This window comes from Euphorbia lathyris, chromosome 6 (assembly GCF_963576675.1).
Source record: "Euphorbia lathyris chromosome 6, ddEupLath1.1, whole genome shotgun sequence".
Taxonomy (NCBI): Eukaryota; Viridiplantae; Streptophyta; class Magnoliopsida; order Malpighiales; family Euphorbiaceae; genus Euphorbia; species Euphorbia lathyris.
This window is the reverse complement of record NC_088915.1, coordinates 34,994,396-35,009,274: the sequence shown is the minus strand read 5'-3', so window position 1 is coordinate 35,009,274 and position 14,879 is coordinate 34,994,396. Positions and strand designations below refer to the sequence as shown.

Sequence of the window (14,879 nt, the reverse complement as noted above, 5' to 3'; positions counted from 1 at the left end):
TGGTTGTTTCTATTTGGATCGGATCAACCTTTAGTTTGGCGAATGCACCTATGGTGATGACATTGCAAGAACTGCCCGTGTCTACCATTACTTGCTTCATTTCATCTCCCATCCTTCAATTGTCAACGCATTTGTATGTGGAGAGATTACTGGACCAGTTTCTGCAAAAGGGGCAATTGAGGGATGTTTTATCCAGAACGGATATTTTTGCTTTTTCCACGGGTGGCTGATACACTGGTCCATCTGCTATGACATTAATGACACTTTTGAATTTCTTTTTGGGATCTGTCTTCTGCTTGTCGTCTTGTTATTTGTTATTATGGACAAAGCTATCTAGTTTGCCAGCTCCCAGCAAGCTTCAGTGTGGTGGCCAACCTGTAGTACGCTTTGGCGTTTCTTCCAACGGTTACATGCTCCCCTCCTTTGGGTTCGGGATATGTAATGTCCTGCTTATATTGATTCTTTTCTTTTATATTGTGGCAAGTTGGAAGCTTTAATCATTTTTTCCGCCTCGTACCCTATGATTCGCGCTGTGAATGGCGAATTCCTGTTAACTGGATAGCGTATCTTTCTGCATTGTTCTCTTGTCTATCCAGAGCGGCATGCACTCACCTTTCAATCTCATCATTCGTGTGTTCAATGTTGAATCATGATGGTGAAGCCGGCTCTTGATCTTGATCTCGACCATGTTGAGGTTATGCTTGGAGCTATGGTTTAACGCGGATGGATGTTGTCACAATCGTGGGAGCCATTTTATCTAGCTTCGAATATCTTGTCTCTGCATCCTTCAACATTTTGCTAACATAATAGATGGAGAACTGCTGACCTTCTTCTTCTTGAATAACCACGGTGCACATAGCTTTATCCATGACAGATTGATACAAATACAGGTCTCCCCTTCAGATTGGCCTGCTCATCAAGGGTGGTTCTGCTAGGAATTGTTTTATACCTTGATATGCTTGTTGACAATCTTTCTAGTACGATGATCCGCCCGTTCAACCTCTAGATCTTTCTCACCCATAGTGAGGCTTTCATTTAGGCGCTCTTTTCACATTTTTCCTCGTAGGGCTTTTTACTTTATCTGGATTTGCTCTAACTCCTTTTTTGCTAATGACATAGTCAAGGAATTTTTCTGAAGCGACTCTGAATATACACTTCTCTGGATTGAGCTTTATTTTTCATGCTAGTGTTTGACACTGGTTGCATTATTAGCAATTCCCTTGTACCTGTGGGTTAGCACTGAAGAACTCCAGAAGTGGGGCATACCCTGTCCATTATTAAAAGATTGTGGTAAGGCATAAAAGCTATATTCACTTACCTTGGGGATCAGTGGCTTGATCCACGGAACATACTTCATAGCAAAAGACTGTTTGCATTGACCTTGTTGACAAATATCATGTATAATGCAATGTCTCTTTATGGAATTTTTAGTTCATCTTGGAATCAACTTAATAATTCCTTCACGTTGGTCCCTGACTCTAGAATGAGCTTAGTCAAAGGATAAAACCGAGTAAATATTATATGTCAAACAAATTCATAATAGAATTTTAATCGTGCTTGTTTTAATAATAATATCACGTATAACGGTCATAACCATAAAGATTGCTACTGCACATGAATATCATAATGAATTCTTAATAAATAACCATAATGAGAATGATTTAAGAATAATGTCATTTTGTATTTCAATGCGCATTAATATCCAAGATAGCATATTTATTTTAAACGTCATAAAAGTTATGACATTCTATATTGGGTAAGATATCTTACATAGTTGCTATTTACTTGCAATTAATATTGTGTATTCATACAGTAATGGCATTCAGAGACCATTAAAGCCTCATTTGAATGAGGTATAATTAAAGAAAGGTAAGTGATGATTTAATAATATAGTTATATATAAAATTACTCTTATATCATTTCATTTGTACGAATAAAATAAAAGAGAAAGAGTAATTTTGGAAGAAAAATACATGTACCATGATTCTCCTCCAATTTGGAATGTAAGGAAAATTACTCAAAATCCACTCTCACCTACCTTCACATACAATCCTCCAATCTTTAAGGAATTCTCATGTATATCTTAAGAATTTTGCATAAATTAATGTTCTGATCCGAAACCGACACTTGCACTATTTTGTAGTTAGCTCAGGACATGAAAGTTTTGTTTATCCAATTTGGTAATTCATCAACCCATAATGGTCTTAATAGTTAGGGACAATTACAGGATAATTACAAATAGACTCAATATTTTTAAGTCTCTTGTGTTGATAACAAAAATTCTAACAATGTCAAATAAACAGTTTTTATATGAATAGACACATCCTTGTAAAAAAAGGAATGAAATAACTGTTTGACAAAACAATATTCAAAAATATGAATTTTTTATATTAAAAGTACTATATAGGAGAAAAGCCATATATAGATGGTGAATTGTACAAGGAAAAACCAAATATGATTTTTTTTGTAATTTCTTCTAATAGTTATATGCATGTTCATCCAAAAGACCGACCAGATCTAAATTATTTGTAATTACATGAGCCCTTTTATGATATTTTATTATCAAATGACAAAATCACATTGAATGGATGATTTTTTTTTTGTAAATCCCAAGATTACGGGTCTTATACATGCGTTTGTACTAATTCAATGATAATATCATATTACACTTGTCATGCATAAAAATATGAAGGCATAGTAAGCATGTAACATTTAATGAAAGATTTGTGTCTATGACTTCATCTTTCACAGTTTATTAGATTTATCATAATAACATGTAATGATATTCATAGCACTTTATAAGAGTGAGGGATCTCAATTTTTTTTAATTAAAAATGGAATAAGAAAGGGGATGAAACTTATCTTTTTCATCATAAAATTCCAGATTTAATTTAGAAAACTCTTTCCCACCAATATATGGAGAACTGTATCTTTGGATAGATTTGTTGTACTGATTGAGCCAAAGTTTGAGATTGTGATTTCTATTCTGTTGACTCCATTGTTTTGTTCTTTGTGAAACTCTATACAATCAAGATTTTGTGATCTTCTGTTTGTTAGAGATCCACGTTCACCGCACCAATTGATAACTTGTGGAAAAATCCTTAATCGGAGCACTTTCCTGTGAGGCGCCGTTGGGATCGGCTGGGGACACTCCGATGCCAAAGTCAGTAATATTTCTGAGAATAAACTGTAAGCACAAAAGTAGAGAATCAGTAAGTGTACCTTTGATCCTAGGAAGCTGGGGTATTTATATAGGTTTTTGTAACCTTCAGCATTAATGGGGAAGCAGGTGAAGAGTCGTGCCATTACTCGTCTTTAATTGCTATCAATTCTCCATTAATCCCAGTATTTAGCATTGAAACCCTCAGAGTTGAGGTATTTGAACAGTCAAGTCTTTATTCCCCTTTAATGGCTATTAATTGCCATTTAATTGTATTTATTCCCATTCATGGATGGTAATAAAGGCGCCTTTTCGTGTTCTTTGATCCGTCAAGGCGTATGTACGCTCTCCTTGAGAGCTATGGCGGGTCTCCGCTACTTGCTCTCATCGGGCGTATCTTGTTATGGCGTATCTCGCCATGGTCCACGTGGCGTGGCATAATGCTAGAGACTCCTTCCTTTTCCTCATTATTTGCATATTCTCCCCTGCATTAATTATCATTAATTCCACATTAATCATGCATAAATATCTCTTCTAGAATGAATAATGGTTTGCCATTATTTCTATTAATTTTCCCTTATTCCTTATTCAAGAATAATTTGGGTTGTTATCATTAATTAACATCTGTTTCTCTTTTGGGCTCCAAGTCTTATGTGTGACCCATTAGGTTCTTATTGCTTCTAGACGTATGCAACTATTAAATTAATTTTCACAGAATTATATTTAATCTTTGCATAACAGAATGAGTACGCGAAATGTGATTAGCAAATCCGAAACATTCCCCCAGAGCTATAAGAAGACAGGTTGATTCTGTCGTTGACCTTTCCGTATTAGTTACAGTATAATTCGATCCTTTATCAACTACATCCTTGAACTGAATCTTATGACTATGGATAATGTCAAGTCACATATAGTGAGACGTTCATTTTACTTGTACAGGCCGAGTCAACTCCAATTAGATAGGTTAAATGAAATCTGTATTTCAAGTCTTAAGCTATCACATTGTAAGGATTTAGAGTCGAGTCTTCCACAAGCGATCCATGGACGTATCTCCCATTTATCGGGAGTGACAAATGCTCAATCCAATGTATAATTATCCTGCAATTACTTTCTGTGATACCCAACATCTGCCGTTCACACCCCAGAGTCATCTCTGTTATGGATCGTGTTACAACAGGATCAAAGCATCACATTCCGTAATCCAGAATCACTAATTAACATTCGTTTGAGTCTGAGGATTACTTATACCTATTAATACCAATGAGATGAACAGGTGACAAGTATGAATCTACCCATCATGTTATCTCAAGTCGGGTCCCCAATCCTAATGAACTTCTTTTCATTGGATCCATGTAACTGTCCAGATATCTGTATATATGAAGCTTGTGAGATCAGCTTTCTATCTCGACAGAAGACATTGTTACATGCAAGTCTCAGCAGTGATATGTCAATCCTAAACATATTACTTGACTTGGGGTGGTTTTAAGTTTATTAGTTTATCATAAAGTTTCGTCTCACTTCATGCTTGTATGAACACTTTATAATCACTTTAAACAAACTTATGGATTTCCTTTTATTAGACTTTATTTAGTTCTTAAAAAGGGATTGCCTTTATATAGTTATGAAACCATATCTCATTAAAACAAACGGTATAAAGAACACTTCATTTACATTAAGTTTGTATCCTAGAACAATTGTCTATAGGACACTAAACCCCAACAATGGGTATTATGGAAAAGTCACACAAAATCAGTCTAGATATGTAGTAGGTTGAGTAAATGGGTTAAATATGTAAATGGGCCTCCAATTTGACCCAGTTTTGTAATTTTCCCTTAAAAGAGTTAAGAGAATTGTTGTTGTAGCTAGTTGTTTGACGTTTCTATTACCTGTTTGTTATTAGATGATTAATTATTAGTATTTGGTAAAATTTTAATAAACTATTGATGTTAATAGGTAAAACGTCTAATATAAATATATTTTAAATTAATGAATAAATAAATTATAAAAGGTAAATTTCAATTTAACCCATGTAGTTTCACTTATTTGTAAATTGGTGACTATGATTTTTTTTTGCAAAAAGAGGATTGAAGTCATTCATCGTTAGTAAAACTAAAGATTTTTAGATTGACACTCTCAATTTTGCCTTTAAAAAAATTCAAATAAATTTTGTTAAGAATTTGATGATATTCTACATAAATTTAGTTGAACCTTTTAATTTGATATCATTTAAGAATTTTTTAGGAGAGAGAAAGTGCACGTTTAAAGAGAGAAAACTTTGAAAATTATGATTTTGGAAATCGAAAAAGTAGTTACATGGTAAATTTAGTACTAAACAAAATCAATTCTTGAAATTTTTTAATTTGAGGTGGACAGTTTCAACCTCAAAGTGATTAGTTTGGCAAGCGACTCTTTTAGCAACAAAAAATACCACAAGTGTCAATTTGTAAATTTATGAAACCACAGAGTTTGTATTTAGAATTTATCCAATAAAAAATATAATCCAAATTAATAAAAATAATCTAAATAACTAAATAATAATTAAAAATAATAATTTTATTAAATATGAGCAAAACTTTATTTTTTCGATAATAATGTTATAGAAGTAGAAATAATATTAAAAATAAAATATGTTTGAAAATTAGAATGATTATTGTCAATGTTAAGTATATACAAACAATTCTTTTTCACGAAAAGCTTTAAAAAAACTGCTATTTGTAAAAAAAAAATACTAAACTTTAATGTTGTATAAATATAACCAAACCCTACACTTTCTGGTGTTTGAAGTGAACCGTCTATGCTATTTCAAAAAGGTAAAGCAAATAATTGAAGTTTTTCATGAAAAACTCATTTTTAGAGTTTTTCAAAAACAGTTGCTTGTATTTGGTTGACGTTGATAAAATTAATTTTTTATTTCCACATAACATATTTCTTTTTTAACGTTATTCATATCTCTATAATATTATTAAAGAAAGAATAAAGTTTTACTCTATTCAATAAATTATTATTTTTAATTATTATTTGGTTATTTAGATTGTTTTTTTTATTAATTTATGTATTATAATTTTTATTTAACTTGAAGTGTTATTTAACTATTGAGCTATTCAAAATTTTATCATTTGGCCCTAAGATATTATTCAGTGAAATTTGGCCCCGTGAACTATCCTAATTAGTGAAATTTCATCCAATTTGGATGGAGACTTGACAAAACCAGTATCTCCATAATATGTGGTGATATTTTGGCACATAGACTTGACACGTCGCACGTCTTAAATTTTATTTGCTACGTAGATTTTCTTATATACAAATTATTAATTAGTTTTAAAAAATAAAAACAAATCACTAAACTAAAATTTATCAAGTTTAAATGTTAAAATACCGCTATATGTCAACAGGATAACAACTCTGTTAAATCTCCGTCCAAATTGTGTGAAAGTTCACCAATTGTGATAGATTATGTGACAAATATAATAATAGGTCAGAGGTCAAATAACAAATTTTTGGATAGGTCGAATGCCAAATAGTGATTTAAGTCTTTTTAGTTTTATAATTTATTATTAATTTAAAACATGTCCATATTAGATTTTTTACGTACCAAAAACAACATTTCATGATAATTTTACCAAATACTAATAATTATTGAGTTAATGACAAACAACTAAGAAGGCAAATGAATCGACAAACGTCATTATTACTAACAAGCAATGAGTGAAGAGCATTAAATTCTCCTGGAACGCTCCCTCAAAAATAGAAAAACGACGACACGTGGTAAGACAAAGAGAACTGCCGTCAATTGGAAAGACGCACGGTAGCATAAAAAATTGTGCTTTGGCAGTCACATTAATAAGCAAACTAAGCGACGGACAAATCAACTGTTAGTAGTTTGGATAACCTCCTTATTAGTCCTGTATTTCTAAAAAAATCCAAAATTCATCAATATCAAATCCTCCTCATTCAACTTACCAGGAATGATCAAGTACAATGATCCTCGAAACTAATGTTCTCATCTTAAAGAACGATAAATTAGACCGGGGGGACATCTAATATCATGCGAACATAACTCTGTCACGTGGTGCTTAAGAGACCCGAACAACCTCTGAGAGAAAAAGAGCAGATAGCATCTCCTCAGTGAAATAGAGTAGTACCAGTGCGTATCAGGAAACTTGATTTGGGAAGTCTCACTAGACACAGTTAAGGATGCAGTCGTTACCATGATCACATCCGATCTTGAGAATCACGGGCCTAGTGGGCTTAGGAATATCAGGCCCGATATCTGGACACATAAGTGACACGTATCACACGCCGCTCCTTAAACCATAAATGTATTCTACAATTCAATCATAGTATAAATAAAGTAAATTCATCTCAAGGCTTAAAGTAAACTCATCTCAAGGAATACAAGTTCATTCATTCTATTAAGCTTACATTATACATTTTGTTTACTGATTGTAATCATATATCGATTTAGGTATCGGAATGTGTTAGTCGGACAACGGTATCCCTTTGATCTTATTTCTGTGCAAGCACAGATTGATAAGTAGATATTCAACCATATATTTCTTCTTTAGAGTTTAACAAGTATATATATTATATATAATGTGAGAAATAATTTGAAGCGTCAAATAATGACTTGTATTATCTGTTAGAAATTGTCAATAATTTATCCATATAGCATTATTCATGCTATAATTGATTAAATGATCGCAATGTCAACTTTCATTTTCCTGATTTTCATTACTTTTTGGGAAAATTACAAAAATGGGTCAAATGAAAGGTTCATTCACATATTTAACCCATTTACTCAACTTACTATATATCTAGACTGTTTTTGTGTGACTTGCTAGTTGCTGTTTGCTGTTATGGTTTGCTGGTTGCTGTTGGAAAAAGCTGTTTTCCAAAAAACAGAGATTCTCTGTTTTTGTAAAATGCTGCTTTTTAGGTGTAAAAAGCAAACAAAAGGTCACCAACCAAACACCTAATACTGTTTTTCAAGTGTAAAAGGTAAACAGGAATGTCACTAACCAAACACCTAAACTTCTCCATTTCGAACTGAAAAGGCAAACGAGAGCACGAAAAGGAGCACCCAAACACCCTCTAAGTAGGGGAATGTGACAAATTTGTAAATAAAAGGAAAGAGAAAATTATTTTATTTCTTTTCTTTAAAATGCATTTTTCCGACTTTCCCAACCTCGTTTTTCAAAAAAAACTTTTATATCGTTGGACTAATCTTAATTAGACGGTCATTTTAAGATCCCATAAGCTCAGGTAAAAAAAATTCTGGTGAACAGAATCTGACGATCTGTTTTTCTGCGAGAATAAAATGCCTAGAAAATTTTCAAAAATTTTCAAAAAATGTAAAGAATCATTCTGAGAAACTTTAATTCTTTACTCAAAGTGAGATTCCTTACGGTTTTGTCCCAAATCAACGGAATCCGGCGATTAAGTGTGCGTTTTCCGGTGAGACACAAACGTGCCGACAAAATTCTCAAAAAATTCTAGAAAATGTAAAACATTATTTTGAGAAACTTAAATTCTTGGGTAAAAGTGAGATTCCTTACGGTTTAGTCCCAATAAATTATTGAAATATATAAAATGGATAAAATTAAGGAAAATGATTTATTGATTTTTAAGTGTAATTTTTTATTTTCAATAAATTTTAAGGATTAAAATTATTTTCTAAATAATATAACTAATAGAAGATACTATATTAAATACTAAAAAACAAAAATGAAATTGAAGAAGATAGATAATAAAATTGATTTGGAACAATTGATAAACTGATTTATTATGTTGGAACAATATAAGTATTATGCTGGAACAATATAACTATTTTGTTGGAACAATTGATACACTGATTTATTCTGTTGGAACAATATAAGTATTATATTGTAACAAATGGTACACTGATTTGGAACAATTTCGTACACTGTCGGAACAATATAAGTATTCTGTTGGAATAATTTAAGAATTCTGTTGGAACAATATAATTATTTTGTTGGAATAATGGATAAACTGATTTGAAACAATTGGTACACTAATTAGAACAATTTGTACACTGATTTAGAACAACGTGCTGACGTCCAGCAGTATGTGCTGGTTTTTCCAACACATAGTGCTGAAAGGTATGATAAAAAAAATATGCTTAGAAAATTATCAAAAAATTTTAAAACATGTAAAACATCATTTTAAGAAACTTTAATTCTTGGCTCAAAGTGAGATTTCTTACAGTTTTGACCCAATAAATTGTTGAAGCATATAAAATGGATAAAATTAAAGAAAAAGTTTTATTGGGACTAAACCGTAAGAAATCTTACTTTGACCCAAGAATTAAAGTTTCTCAGAATAATGTTCTACATTTTCTGGAATGTTTTGAGAATTTTATGGGTACTTCTTTTTTCTCACTGGAAAACGCCCACTTAATCGCCGGATTCCGTTCACTGGAATTTTTTTTACCCAAGCTTCAGGGATCTCAAAATGACCGTCTAATTTGGACGAGTCTAACATTATAAAAATTTTCGAAAATGAGGTTAGGAAGGTCATATCCTTAATATCCACAAGTTGAAAGGCAACCTATACACTTTATCTTTGGAAGATTTTATCTCATTCTTATTAATAGGTTGCATAAAATGTGTTAAAAACTAAAATGTAAACCTTGTATTATTTGATACTTTGACTTTAGTACCTCGACTTTAATTTTAACTTACTTCTAATTATGTAATGATGCATACTAGTTCTAGTAGGCATTGATTTATATATGATCTTCTATTTCGTATAAAATAAATTAAAATTAGAGACTCGGAAATATGATAGCACATTGCGCTGAAAATCTTGAATTAAAGGATCAAATGATATTTCAGAATATATATATATATATATATATATTCTTGGGCTAGGCCCAACCAAAAAAAAGTTGTAACTCTTTTTTTTAATTTTTGAGAGCATCTCCAAGTGACATCTATATCTATATATATATATATACTAAATTTGTAGAAAGGATTGTTGATGTGTCAAATTTTAAAAGTACTTTTGTTGACGTGTCATTTTTCTAATCCCTGACAATCTCACATTTCACCTCCTTTCACAGGGTTCACTTTCTCCAAATTATGTAGCTTTTTCAGCCCTCATTTTCAACTGCTTCTCTCTCCTTCAACTGCTTCTTCTTCCCTCACCCAAATATTAAGCTCTCCACTCTCCATCGCGTTTTAATTCCTCTGCTCTCATTCGCCTCTCCAGTCCGGCTTTCACCTCCTTTCACAGGGTTCACTTTCTCCAAATTATGTAGCTTTTTCAGCCCTCATTTTCAACTGCTTCTCTCTCCTTCAACTGCTTCTTCTTCCCTCATCCAAATATTAAGCTCTCCACTCTCCATCGCGTTTTAATTCCTCTGCTCTCATTCGCCTCTCCAGTCCGGCTTTAGCTGCCGCTCTCTCTTTCCGTCGGTATCTTTACCAGTCTGTCTTCTTCTGTAAGCGCCAGTATGTCCTGTTTCCTGAGGTGTCGTTCTGAGCATCTTAGTAAGTTTTTTCAAATTAACTTTCAAGAATTTTTATTTTTTCTGGTTTTGTGGCAGCGGTGAATTGCAGCGGTGAATTGCAGCGGTGCTAAGGGTTTTGTGGCAAACACTCATTCTCTCCCATGTGTACATAAGTTTAATTTTATGTAGCAGCATCCACCGTAATTGCTGTTGAAAGTGGATCTCTTGAGGTAAAAAATTTCTTTTGGTTTCTCTAATTTTGACTCTCTCGATTTCTATCTTTCCACGTTTCCCTAATTGCAATCTGTTTCTATAGGAATTGTGGGTTTAGTGGAATTCTTTAATTTGGCAAAATTGGTTCTGTTATTATAAGCATGTTCGTCCTTTTTTTTGTGGGTGTTCTATCAATTGTATCTGTTTCCATAGGAATTGTGGGTTTAGCCAAATTCCTTAATTTGGTAAAATTTGTTATGTTATGTTATTATAAGCATGTACGCCTTTTTTTTTGTGTGTGTTCTCTCAATTGTATGTTAAAAGATATTGAAATCAATATGCATATAATCATGGTTTTGTGTGTTAAAAGATTTTGATGTATCTGTTTCCATAGCAAGCAGATCTGTTATTATCTTTTTGTTATTATAATCATGGTTTTTAATATGCATAATAATGTTAGTTCCAGACTTCTTCAAAATTGCATTTGGGTTTTTCTTTTACTTCTTGCAGCGAGAACTGATCAAGGATTTTTTCGTTGCTGGGAACCTTAATTGGTAGTTCGAGCTGGAGTTGTGGCTCTTTCAAAATGCAATCTGACTAAGTTTTGGCTTTGCACATTTGTGAAGAGGAATACATATATAGTTTAAAACTTTGTAAAATTGTCCAAATTTATATAGGCTTAAGGTTTTTGGGGAAGTACCAATTTAGGCTAAACGTTCAAAATAGCACCAATATAAGCTTAACGTTTACAACATAATATCAATTTAAGCTTAACGTTTACGATATAACATCAATTTAGGCATCACGTACAAAATAACACCAATATAGGTTTAACGTTTACAAAATAATACGAATTTAACACTATTGTATATATTTTGTAAACGTTAATCTTAAATTCGTATTATTTTGGATTATTTTCCTTTGGTGAAGGTTTTCCTGTTCCTCTTCTTTATGGATGGTTTTTTTTTTGTAATTTATGATTCTTATCCTAATCAGATCTTACACAATATGATTCTCTCAAACTTAGAATTGCTGCTCAGAACAGAGCTGTAGTCCTATTGCTATTCCTTCAACCAGAGCTATTCCTAACTAAGAAAGATGAGAAGTTGAGTAAGCAGAAGAGAAACAACAGGAACTACTTGATTTTATTGGTACTTGATTCTGTGAGCTTTTATCATTAGTAGAATTGCTGCTCAGAACAGAGCTGTAAGTCCTATTGCAAATGATGGTTCAAGATTTTTTTATTCAATTGTTTTGATTTTCGGGATATTTTGGTTAAGATCCGTGTTCTCAACTTCGAGTCTCTGGCAAGAGTTATTTGTAATTTTCATTTGTAATTTTGTTTTTAGTTATTTTCATTATTTTTGGTTTGAAGAGTTTTTATTTTTCATATTTTCCTGTGTTTTCGAAAAGCAAACATATTTTACTGTGTTTTTGTTATTCTGATTCTCAGTTTTGTTTCACTGAAAATGATTTACAATTACAAAGCCATCTGCTAATTTTCTTCTTTCTTTGTTCGAATCTCTATTGCTTCATTAATTGGTATTTCTCACTACTTTTGTTTCCTTTTGCTATCTTCTAACTGTCAGTTCATCCATTTTTAGCTTCTTTCTTCTTTAACTGGTTGTGTTTTCATTAACTGATATTTCACTTTTGTGTTATTTAATTTTTCTACATTACACAGATTTGCCAACAATGCAATTCTATGTTTCTTCTGTGGATTAATTGAAATAGGTTTATGTGTGTGTTAGTTTCTTCGATTCTGCACTGTAGCTATGGGAGAACCTGATGTAATTATTTAATTTGTAAGTCCTTGATTGCCGGTTAATTCGAAGTTAGAGTCCATCAATTTTATTGGTATCAGATTTTTTTTTACATTAATTTGTTTGTCATAATTGTGCAGATTTGGACAATTGGAGGTACAAATTTAGTTGTTGAGGTAAAGTCCATACAAACTTTAGTTAGGAGAGGTAGCGGGTTTGAAAAAAAAATGTTTGCCCCTATTTGTATTTCACCATCATTGGAGACAATTTTGCTCTTTAGTTAGGTTTCACATTTCCATTACAGTTCAATGAAATTAATTAAGTAGTTGCTTTTGGTAAATAAGTCTTATCAGATTTGGACAATTTCACAGATTGGGGTAATTACACCCTACGAGGGACAGAGAGCATATATTGTGAACTATATGTCAAGAAATGGTGCTCTTCGCCAACAACTGTACAAAGAAATTGAGGTAATCTATTTCAGTATTTGGGTGCAAATTTATGTTCATTCTTTTTTTGCAATTGCTTAATGTTATATTTGCTGCAGGTTGCAAGTGTTGATTCATTTCATGGGAGAGAAAAGGATTATATTATTTTATCTTGTGTTAGGAGTAATGAGCATCAGGTTTGTTTAAAATTAGTGCCTTTGTTACTGATTCAAATATGCTACCGTATTTATGCTGTTGATGTTTTTGATTCATTTCTATATAATTCTTTAAAAAGACATGTAATATGAAACGACTCTCTAAAATAAATAGCTAAATTTGGCTAGCTATTTCTACTTTTTATTCCTTCATTCTCTTTCCTCTTTGTATTTTTTTTTCTACTTTTTCTTTTTTTCTTTAAATTTAATCACTTTTAATGATAAAATAATCAAATAGAGAGTCAAATAGCTAGCATGGCTGGAGCAAGACATAATTTTGGCTAACTAAATTTGACTAAACTAATATTTTATATTATTTTAGAGAGTCAAATAGCTAGTTAGTGTTGGAGATTCTCTCACTAAAGTCTCAAATTTATAACTTATTGTAAGTGTTTATATTGAAGTGTGCGGTATATTTGGGATCTGCTCTAAGAGGTACTCTATTTTTAGTGAAAGATGAGAACCTACATGATGTTTGACCACCATATGCGAGTATATACCACCATTCAACCATACCAGGTTGATGTGGTGTGGGCACTTCAAATTTTTTTTTTTGAGTGAAACTGAGTTTCAAGGAGGGAAGGAAGAAAGTTAATCCCAACTAGGTTGGCACCAACCAAACAACCAAACGCCGACCAAGAAACCAAAAAACTTTATTAAAGGAAAAAAGAAAAGTACAATACAATCAAGGCAAAGACCTACTTAACAAAACGAAAATACTCTGTCCTATTTGCATCTCTAAACACAGGATTAAAGCAAAAATAAGGAAAATAGTTCCACCAACAGTCAGAGGTAGTTGTGACAGCAAACTTGGAAAGATAATCTGCAACTGCATTCCCCTCCCTAAACACATGAAAAATTCGAACTGCACGAGTACGAATAATGTCAAGACAAATCAAACAATCCGAAAGAAGGCTCTAATGAACATTTCTCGATCTCGATTTCAGTAACTTAATCGAATAGATTGAGTCACTCTCAATGCACAAAGGAAACCAATTCCGCTCAGCTACTTTGAGGATAGCAATGGTCATCGCTTTTAACTCGGCCATAAAAGCTTGTTGTTGCCCCAAAGGATGAGCAAAACAAGCTAAAGGAAACCCACGGCAAGTCCGAAAAATTCCGCCGGCGCCCGCTCCCATCAAGCCTGCTGCCCCGTCGGTGTTAACTTTAATCCACCGCTGAGGAGGGGGTTGCCATTTCAGAGAGAATACGGTAAGAACCGGCCGAGCAATGCCCTTGACTCCGAAATTGTCCAGGATTTTCTTATCAAGAACGGTATTATGCATATACCCCTTCATCCCAATGCCAGCCTCCTTCACACACTTCCAAATAGTCTTCAATGTGAAAATAATAGAAGGTTTAACATTATTAAAGACGTTATCATTTCTAACCTTCCAAAGAGTCCAGAAACCGCTAACAATGGCCGAATTCCATAATTGAAAATTTTGACTGCTGATATTTGCTAGGTCTGCCGAAATAATTAAAGTTTTAATAGTCGAGGTGAAATTAACAGAGGTCCCAAAAGCATCCCCGATACTCCGCCACATTTAAGTGGTTTTTTTTATCAATTTGAATTAGTGTCTGATCACAATCAAGTTTCATATAAAAACGTTGTAACCTTCTCTGGTT

The 14,879-nt window shown here is 32.6% G+C and overlaps 1 long non-coding RNA gene across 5 annotated transcripts; it reads left to right on the top strand.

The window, feature by feature from the left end:
- Nucleotides 1-10,234: 10,234 nt before the first annotated feature.
- On the top strand, nt 10,235-13,326 carry LOC136233355 (uncharacterized). 5 transcript variants are annotated; one of them, XR_010690789.1, is made up of 7 exons: nt 10,235-10,651; nt 10,728-10,861; nt 11,355-12,050; nt 12,529-12,649; nt 12,748-12,783; nt 12,979-13,077; nt 13,155-13,326. It is a non-coding gene; the product is annotated as an uncharacterized lncRNA (long non-coding RNA). The 5 variants fall into 5 exon arrangements; XR_010690787.1 differs by having other exon boundaries at nt 10,235-10,632; nt 11,355-12,649; XR_010690790.1 differs by having other exon boundaries at nt 11,872-12,649.
- The last annotated feature ends 1,553 nt before the right edge of the window (nt 13,327-14,879 follow it).